Source organism: Bos taurus, chromosome 14 (assembly GCF_002263795.3).
Source record: "Bos taurus isolate L1 Dominette 01449 registration number 42190680 breed Hereford chromosome 14, ARS-UCD2.0, whole genome shotgun sequence".
Lineage (NCBI taxonomy): Eukaryota > Metazoa > Chordata > Mammalia > Artiodactyla > Bovidae > Bos > Bos taurus.
The window spans coordinates 44,521,803-44,532,072 of NC_037341.1; positions in this window are offsets into that span (position 1 = coordinate 44,521,803).

Below are 10,270 nucleotides of genomic sequence, written 5' to 3' on the forward strand. Positions count from 1 at the left end.
GTTCTTTGGAAGGAATGATGCTAAAGCCGAAACTCCAGTACTTTGGCCACCTCATGCAAAGAGTTGACTCATTGGAAAAGACTCTGGGAGGGATTGGGGGCAGGAGGAGAAGGGGACGACAGAGGATGAGATGGCTGGATGGCATCACCGACTTGATGGACATGAGTCTGAGTGAACTCTGGGAGTTGGTGATGGACAGGGAGGCCTGGTGTGCTGCAGTTCGTGGGGTCGCAAAGAGTCAGACATGACTGAGTGACTGAACTGAACTGAACTATGGGAACCCAGAATTTTACAGAATTTGTTTTGGTCCAAGACCTATTATTATCTGGTTCTCCCTGGCTATTTCAATTGGTATCCCATTACTCTTCTCCTTTCTATATTAATAACAAATGCATTACTAGTCTCCAAACATTCCATGATTTTCTTGCTGTCTTTTTCTTTTTTTTGCATATGTGCTTCTCTTCCACTGTATTATTCCATTCCCTTGCTTTATCACACAATTAAATTCTTCTCATATTTCCAAATTTGGAATGGGTACCACTTATGGGTTATCTTTCATGTTCATTCCTAAGCTCAAAGAAAATTTTAATTTCCATGAATAACTTGAGGTTAGAGACTTTAATAGTATATTACTTGGGATGGGAGTAGTTGCTCTCACATACAATACTCAAAATATATAAATTATCAAGTATGTATGATAGAAATTTACTTTTCAGTCACATAGACTCCCAGATATATTACTGTGAAACTTTCCCCTAACTAGTGATTCGGGATTTTAGCCTTGTACTATCTTGTATGTTCCTCATCTGACACTATGCTTATCTGTATCCAGCTAGCGGAAGAAAAAGAGTGAAGAAGATGAAGTCACTTCTTAACAACCTTAATCTGGAAGTAATACACATTACTTCCTCTTGTTTCTGTTGGTAAGAACAGGTCACATGGCCCAAACTAAATGTACTGAAGTTGAGAAGTGTGTTCCCTGACTGGGCAGCAGTTCCTGGTAACAACTCCAGGAAGGAAAAGCATACGTCTGGGGGATAAGAGTTAGCTATCTTGGCTAGAGTTAATATTCTTATGTTTGCAATGACATAAACTTCAACTTGTGGTGGTGGTTTAGTCGCTAAGTCGTGTCCGACTCTTGTGACCCCATGGACTGTAGCCTGCCAGTCTCCTCTGTCCATTGGATTTTCCAGGCAAGAATCCTGGAGTGGATTGCCATTTCCTTCTCCAGGGGATCTTTCGGACCCAGGAATCGAACCCGGGTCTCCTGCATTGCAGGCAGATTCTTTACCGACTAAGCTATGAAGGAAGCCTATACTTTGACTTAAGAAAGCTTAAACAACAAGGTTACTTTAGTGAAATCACTCAGGCGGTAGTTCTGAGAATCCAAGGAAGAGCTGAGAGGATCAGGCAAACTGGGGAACTCCAAATATGAACTTGGACACACAATGCCACCATTGCTATCTATGTCTCTGTTTTTCCTGCTTATTAATTTTGCCCTCTCCTATTGCAGATAGATGATTTCATCTACATGGTGGGGGTGGGAACATAGCCAATTCTAGGTTACAGCCTCCAAGTTTTATGATTCCAGAACAAAGTAAAAACACATCCCCCCATCCCATTTTGCTATATAAAAATCCCACAGACAGACTCAGGGCAGTTTGCCAAATGTGTTCCCTCACTGGACTAATCACCATGACTACTGCTAAGAAGTGAGATATATATAAAGTTTAGGATGTTTGTGGGCCCAGTCCCTGCATGACTTGGGACATTGCAATTTTATTTCAAAATGTCCTAGGGTAAGTGGAAGAATATTACTGTCCAGGTGGATACAACCTTGGGATAGAAACTAGATTAGAGGAAAGGCTTCAACACATTGCAGAAGTGTATGCAGTGAATAAGGAATGTGGAATCAGGTCAGCTTCTGCTGCTTTACCTGAAATCTAGGCTTTGTTGTTCCATTTATAGAGCACAGGCAGAGCAGACTGAGCAGATTTCTGAAGGGCCCTGGGATTTTCACAATGGTAAATGAGCATTGGTTTTACCATAAAGTCACCAACTGCATTAGCCCCTAACAAGAGAGTCAGCCTGTTTTTTAAGTTTTGAAGTCAGACATTGACTTTTCCTCTCTAGCTATGAAAGTCCTAGGTGGCATTGTCTTCTAATATAGGGTGGCATCATATACATTGAAAGTCTGCTGTTTTCTGTAGCCACCTTAATTAATCATTTTAGCTAGATCTTGGATACCTTGCTGCGGCTTCTATGTCAGCACTTGCTGCTTCATCTTGCGGTTTTATATTATGGAGATAGTTTCCTTAATATATGGAGAGGTTTCCTTAAACCTCATGAACCTACTTCTGCTAACTTCAGACTTTTCTTCTGCAATTTCCTCATCTCTCTCAGCCTTCATGAAATAGGTCGTTGATTAGTACTAGGCTTTTGGCTTAAAGGGATGTTGTGGTTGGTTTGATCTATTCAGATCACCAGAACTTTCTCCATGTCAGCAATAAGGTGGTTACACTTTCTTATTTATGTATTCACTAGAGGATCAATTTTAAGCTCCTTCAATAACTTTTCCTTTGCAGTCCCACCTCAGTTAAATGGTACACGAGTCCTAGCTTGCATCCTATCTTGATTTTCAACATGCCTTCCTCACTCATCTTTATCATTTATAACTTCTGATTTAAAGTGAGAGGTATGTGACTTTTCCTTTCACTTGAACACTTTGAGGCTATGGTATGGTTATTAGCTGGCCTAATGTCGATATTATTACGTCTCAGGGAATAAGGATGTCAAAAGTTATGCAGAGAGGAGAGGATGACTGGTGGCTGGAGCAACCAGAAAAAAGAATTTGAATAAATATTTTTCCAAAGAAGATCTATAAATGATCAATAGATACATAAAAAGGTGCTCAACATCGCTCATCATCAGGGGAATGCTAAGGAAAATCATAATAAGATATAACCTGACACGTGCTAGCTCTTTTTAAAAAGAGGTAGCACATGCAGGGGGTATGGAGAAAAGGGAATTCCTGGGTATTGTTGGTGGGAATATAAATTTTTGTAGCCATTATGAAAAATAGTATGAAGTTTCCCCCAAAACAAAAATCAATAATAGAACTACTCTATGATCCAGCAACCCCACTTCTGATATATAAAGGAAACAAAACTTATCTCGAATATATGTTGGCCTTATAAGAAAGAAAGCCTGTCATTTTTGACAATATGGATGAAACACTATTTCAGTGAAATTGCAGAGAACATTGTGTTCAGTGAAATAAGTCAGACAGAGGAATGGGATCATTTATATGTGGAATTATTTTAAAAGTCAAACTTGTAGAAGCCAAAAGTACAAGCAACTCTAACCTGTACTGTATCCCTCTCTTATTTAGAAAAATTATTCAATTTCCTTATTCCTCATGTATTAAGCTGAGTGAGGAAGACATGTTGAAAGTCAAGGTAGGATGAAAGTTAAGACTCTTACACCAGTTAGCTGAGATGGGACTGCAAAGGAAAAGTTCTTGAAGGAACTTAAAATTGATCCTTTGGTGAATACACAAATAAGAAAGCCTAACAGCTGTATTGCCGACATGGAGCACCTGGGTGTTGGGGGAAAAAGGGAAAGGTAGTAAAAGGGTACAGACTTTCAACTTTAAGATGAATAAGGTCTGAGGATCTAATGTCTAACACAGTGACTGTAGTTGGTAACATTGTATTGCATAGTTGAAATTTGCTAAGAGAATAGAAGGAAAGTTATGACCAACCTAGACAGCATATTAAAAAGCAGAGACATTACTTTGCCAACAAAGGTCCGTCTAGCCAAGGCTATGGTTTTTCTAGTAGTCATCTATGGATGTGAGAGTTGGACTATAAAGAAAGCTGAACACCAAAGAATTGATGCTTTTGAACTGTGGTGTTGGAGAAGACTCTCAAATGTCTCTTGGACTACAAGGAGAGCCAACCAGTCCATCCTAAAGGAGATCAGTCCTGGGTGTTCATTGGAAGGACTGACGCTGAAGCTGAAACTCCAATACTTTGGTCACCTGATGCTAAGAGCTGACTCATTTGAAAAGACCCTGATGCTGGGAAAGATTGAGGGCAGGAGGAGAAGGGGACGACAGAGGATGAGATGGTTGGATGGCATTACTGACTCAATGGACATGAGTTTGGGTAGGCTCCAGGAGTTGGTGATGGACAGGGAGGCCTGGCGTGCTGCGGTTCATGGGGTCACAAAGAGTCAGACACGACTGAGCGACTGAACTGAACTGAAGAGAATAGAACACAAGTGTTATAGGCCAAAACTGAGGGCTAATATGGGAAATGATGGATGCATGAATTCACTCTGTGAGGGGAATTCATTCACAGTGTACAATGTATATCAAATCATCACATTGTCCATTTTAGATATATCTCCATTTTGTTTTCACTATATCTTAATAAAACTGAAAAAAAGAAAAAGGTAAGTCAGTGTTTTTCAGCCTTCTTTTTATTATTATCTATGGAGCCATTTTAGACATTATTTTCCTAGTAACCATTACTTCCTGTGAAATTTTAATAATACCAATATTCTATATATCTGTTCATGTTCCTTGGCCCCTTTGAGGGACATAAACCATTGTAATATCAAAGTATTTTTCACTGCCCCAAGAGCCCACTTCTGCTGGTGGGGCGTACTGCCCCACTGAATCCACAGGGTAAGTGAATAGCACTGCTTTCAATACCATTATCATTAGTTGAATAGTAAAAAGAACATGCAATTTATAGTCAGTTGTCTTTGGGAGATTAAAATACCAACTCTAACTTGTACTATATCCCTCTCTTATTTAGAAAAATTATTCAGTTTCCTTGTTCCTCATGGATTAACTAGGGTAAGGTTAAAATAATAAGCAAACAAAGAAACAGGATGGAAAATATCTTATCTGCCTATATCATGGGGTTGCTGTGAGAGTAATTTTTCCTGAAATCAGCTGATTTATCAAGATGGGACTCACTGCAAGACTATCAGCTCTTTCTTCACAAAACCAGAGTCTTGATGTAATTAACATAAAACATCAGGTGTGTGCACAGCAGTAACAGGAATGTGGCAATCAGCTCTGCATTTCAACTGAGCAAACAGTCAGATAATAAGCTACTTTCGTGGAGACTTTGTATAAACATAAAGGAGAACTCATGCCTAATCGAGGGAAAAAGTCATGAAGGGAAATTAGAATATTTTCCTTTTAGAAACTTTGAGAACAATACCAAACATTGCCAGGCCCTGGATTGGGTGTGTTATAGCCGTGGTTTCCAATCCCGATAGTAACATGTAGAGTTAGTATTAGACACAGTTGTCTGCTGTACCTGTGTGCTCAGTTGCTAGACATGTCTGACTCTTTGCAACCTCATGGACTGTAGCTGACCAGGCTCCTCTGTCTATGGAATTTCCCAGGCAAGAATACTGGAGTGGGTTCTCCCTACTCCAGGGGATCTTCCCCATCCAGGGATCGAACCTGTGTCTCCTGCATTGGCAGGTCAATTTTTTGCCACTGAGCCTCCTGGGAAGCCCCGTTGTCTATTGTAGCAACAGTTATTTTATTTGCTTCCAAGTCTGTGTGGCAGTAATGTGGTAGCCCTGTCTATCTTGCTTGGGGTCATTCATGTGGCTGCAGATTGTGGGTGACTTGTCTGAGAGCTAGTTGGTCTAGAGAGCCTCAGCTGGATGGCTTGCTTTTGCTCCACATGATCTTTTTCCCAGGTCGATCCCAGCTCGACCTGGGCTGGATCTCACTGCTACACATCCCAAGAGGGAAAGAATGGAAACTGCATAGCTTCCTGAGACCCATACTCAACCCACACAACATTACTTCAGTTGGTCCTACTGGTCAAAGTAAGTTACAAGGCCAGCCCAGGTTCAAGGAATGTGGAAACAGACTCCACCTCTTGCTGAGAAGAGCTGCCAAGTATTTGTGGCCATTTTAAATTTAACCTATCTAGTCATTCTCATAGATGAATTTATTTGTTATTTATTTTCAGTAATTTCCTAATAAACTTTTAAAAATTAATAATTCACCATCTTCAACATAGTACAATAAGAAGTAGGGTAAGGAAATTAAAACTTGTAACAATTCATGTATTGTTGTTGTTCACTCATGAAGTCATGCTCGACTTCTTTGCATGTAGTGACCCAAATTGAAGTAAAATTCTCATTGTTAAAATTGAAATGAATTATTTCAGAGATGTCAAATAAATGTACTTGGGGTATAGACACTTCTCCCAAATGCTGCTTGTGTAATGAATTATTTTATCATGTAGGTTTAGCCGATGCTCCGTATCTGGAGCCTTGCCCCTAAGTTAAGACTGTAGGTGGGCCCCCTAGTAAACTAGAAACTGCTGGGGATGAGGCTTTCACAGGGTCTCTAATTTTGGTACAACCCCCTTTTCTTGCCTTGAAAATCCCATGGACAGAGGAGCCTGGCAGGCTATGGTACATGGGGTTGAAAAGAGTTGAACACAACTTAGTAGCTGAATACACACACACACACACACACACACACACACACACACAGCATCCTTACACCTCCTCTTTTCTTCCAGAGCTGGTAAAGAGAGGCTTTCTCTTCAGATTGAGCAGTAAGGTGGAAATAGTCTGTCAAATGAGCTTTGTGCTTGGGAGCTAGGGGTTTGTTTTCCCTTGGTAGAAGGAGGCAGCTGAGCGCAGGGCATCTTAGGATTATACAGATCTGTTATGCTCTCTGATCTATCATTTTATTTGTGTGTGTCATTAAAACTTCATTATTTTTAACTTATTTTTATTGAAGTATGGTTGATTTATAATATTATTTCAACAAAACATACATATCTCTCTATTCAATTTACATACTAAACTTTCAGTATAAAAACAGGTATAAAATAAAGCAACCAACTTTTTGATCCAAGGTAAATCATCTACAATCTGGGAAGAAATTTCTTTTATTTCTAGCATACAAAACCACTACATTGTAAATTATTAAAAAAAATTTACTATATATGGCAACCACAGATTATCATACAAAGTGAAATAAGTCAGAAAGAGAAAGACAAATACATATGATATCACTTATATGAGGAAACTAAAATATGACACAAATAAACTTATCTACAGAGCAGAAACAATCTCATAGACATAGAGAACAGACTTGTAGTCACCAAGGAGGTGGGGTGGGGAGAGATGAACTGGAAGTTTGGAGTTAGTACATGCAAACTATTATGTACAGAATGGATAAACAACAGGTCCTACTGTATAGCACGGAGAGCTGTATTCAATATCCTGGGATAAAGCGCCATGGAAAAGAATATGTGTGTGTGTGTGTGTGTGTGTGTGTGTCCCTGGAGGAGGAAATGGTAGCCCACTCCAGTATTCTTGCCTGGGAAATCCCATGGACAGAGGAATCTGGTGGGCTTTCAGCCCATGGAGGTGAAAAGAATTTGACATGACTGACTGAGTGAGTATGCACGCAGATATATGTAAAACTGAGTTGCTTTGCTGTACAGCAGAAATTAACACAAAATTGTAAATCAACCACATGGCTCTGTCATTTTAAAATTTTGTTTTCTAGTTTTAGGACTCTACAAATTTACATCTCTGATCTTCAATTTTCTCATTTTCACTATGGAAATAATACATAACTCATAGGATTGTTGTAAACACTAAGTAATTAATGGCATTGACATATTAAGTATAGTTGAGGGCATGAGGTAGGTAGATGTGAGTTTCAGTGAACTCTGGGAGTTGGTGATGGACAGGGAGGCCTGACGTGCTGCGATTCATGGGGTCACAAAGAGTCGGACACGACTGAGCGACTGATCTGATCTGATGAGTAGAAGTAAATTAAGTTGAATTTTACTTTTCATAGATAGCTTATGGGACCATATTTATATTATTTATTCATTGATTCAAAATATTTATGGTGCTACTTCTGTGTGCTATGTATACTGCTGAGTTTTGAGTATACCAGTATTCAGCAGACAGGGTCCATGGTCACATGGAGTGTATGGTCTAATCTCCTTAGTACCTAGACTATTGTCAAATGACCAGCAGCACTGGCATCACCAAGGAAACTGTTAGAAGGGCAGACTTTCAGGCTCTCTCCCAGACCCACTGAATCAGTCTGAATTTTAACAATTTCTTCCACACGATTCATATACATTATTGTTTGAAAAGCACTGGTCTACTGAACCTGAAGTGGATGGAGTCTATGATATTTATTCCATTTGGTACCTAAAGGGGTCCTGGTCTGTAAATGTGAGATACAGAACTAAAAATGTAGAGATAACAAGCTAAAAAGAGTTTGGTTTTTATCACCTAATTTAGCAGAAAGAAATCAGGTAAGACCTACATGCCAAAGTACTAGAGAGAAAATAATGATGATAAAAGCAAAGGCATGCATATTCTAGGGTCCTTTCTCTTATCCTTGGTTGTGAAGGATGTGGTGCAAGCTTTGACATAACCAACCAGATCCTGTCCTATACCCACCCTGCCCCCACCCTCGGTCTTGCTATATTTATGGGAGTCTTATTGAATGAATGATATGTTAAGGGATTTTTCACTGCAGGACAAGGGAGAAGATTTCACTTGCTGAATGTGCCAATGTCTGGGTCCCCTTAAAGATTTTTATCAACGATGTTAATAAAGTCATAGCAAGAAAGCCTTCATATCTACCAAGGGCAGAAGCTACTAGTTGTCCCCCAGTACCTGTTCTCACTCTCTTACTTCATAGAATTATTCTTCTTAGCCTGAAACATAGCTGCTCAGAACAGATTTCATTTTTCAGCCTCTTTTGCAGGGAGGTGTGGCCTCATGACATTCTAACTAGGTCTATAAACCAAAGTGTTATATGGAATGACACTTTGGGTTGATCATCTTAAACAGACTGGAGACAAACTTCTTGGTTCTTTCCTCCTTCCTATTAGCTGGAAAGTGGATGTGACAGCTGAAGCTCTAGCCTTCATCTTTGACTATGAGGTGAAAAAGGTGTTTAGGATCCTAGAACCCAGTCAAAGGGACCAGAATCCCTGATGTTCACAGTCACCAGTCCAGTCCAGAGGGGTATGTCTATAGTCTTTGTTCACTTAAGATGGAATATAATTCTATTTCATTGAAGTCATGGTATCTTCAGATCAGATCAGATCAGATCAGTCGCTCAGTCATGTCTGACTCTTTGCGACCCCATGAATCGCAGCACTCCAGGCCTCCCTGTCCATCACCAACTCCCAGAGTTCACTCAGACTCACGTCCATCGAGTCAGTGATGCCATCCAGCCATCTCATCCTCTGTCGTCCCCTTCTCCTCCTGCCCCCAATCCCTCCCAGCATCAGAGTCTTTTCCAATGAGTCAACTCTTCACATGAGGTGGCCAAAGTACTGGAGTTTGAGCTTTAGCATCATTCCTTCCAAAGAAATCCCAGGGCTGATCTCCTTCAGAATGGACTGGTTGGATCTCCTTGCAGTCCAAGGGACTCTCAAGAGTCTTCTCCAACACCACAGTTCAAAAGCATCAATTCTTCGGCGCTCAGCCTTCTTCACAGTCCAACTCTCACATCCATACATGGTATCTTAGTGTCATGTAATTCATCATCAAATCTAATCATAGCTAATCCAGAGAAGTTGTTTATATAGTAAATAGTGAAATCAAGATTAAAAAGCTCTTGGGGGAGGGATGAATTAAGAATTTGGGATTAGTAAATACACACTACAATATATACAAGGTAAACGACAAGGACCTACTATGTAGCACAGAAAACTATAGTCAGTATCTTGTAATAACCTATAATGGAAAAGAATCTGAAAAGAGTACATATATGTATATGTAGATATATAACTGAATCACTCTGCTATACACCTGAAACACTGTAAATCAACTATGAAAGTGAAAGTGTTATTCACTGAGTCGTGTCCCACTCTTTGCAAACCCCGTGGACTACAGCCCACAGGCTCCTTTGTCCCTGGAATTCTCCAGGCAAGAATACTAAAGTGGGTTGCCATGCCCTTCTCCAAATGAATTATACCTCAATTAAAAAAACAACAACAACAACTCTTGAAAGACTGAAATGATAGCCAAAACCATCATCTTATTTCACATCTATATTTTACAACTATATGGAATAAAATGTAAATACCAACATTTAAAAAATATTTCCAAAAATAGACTTGAAAAGTGGCTAAAGAGTAGTCTGTATATAAAAAATGTCAGTGTGTGTTGAATGGGGGAAGTTTCAAGAACAAGTTTCATGTGGGTAGACAATGTAAGGAGGCTT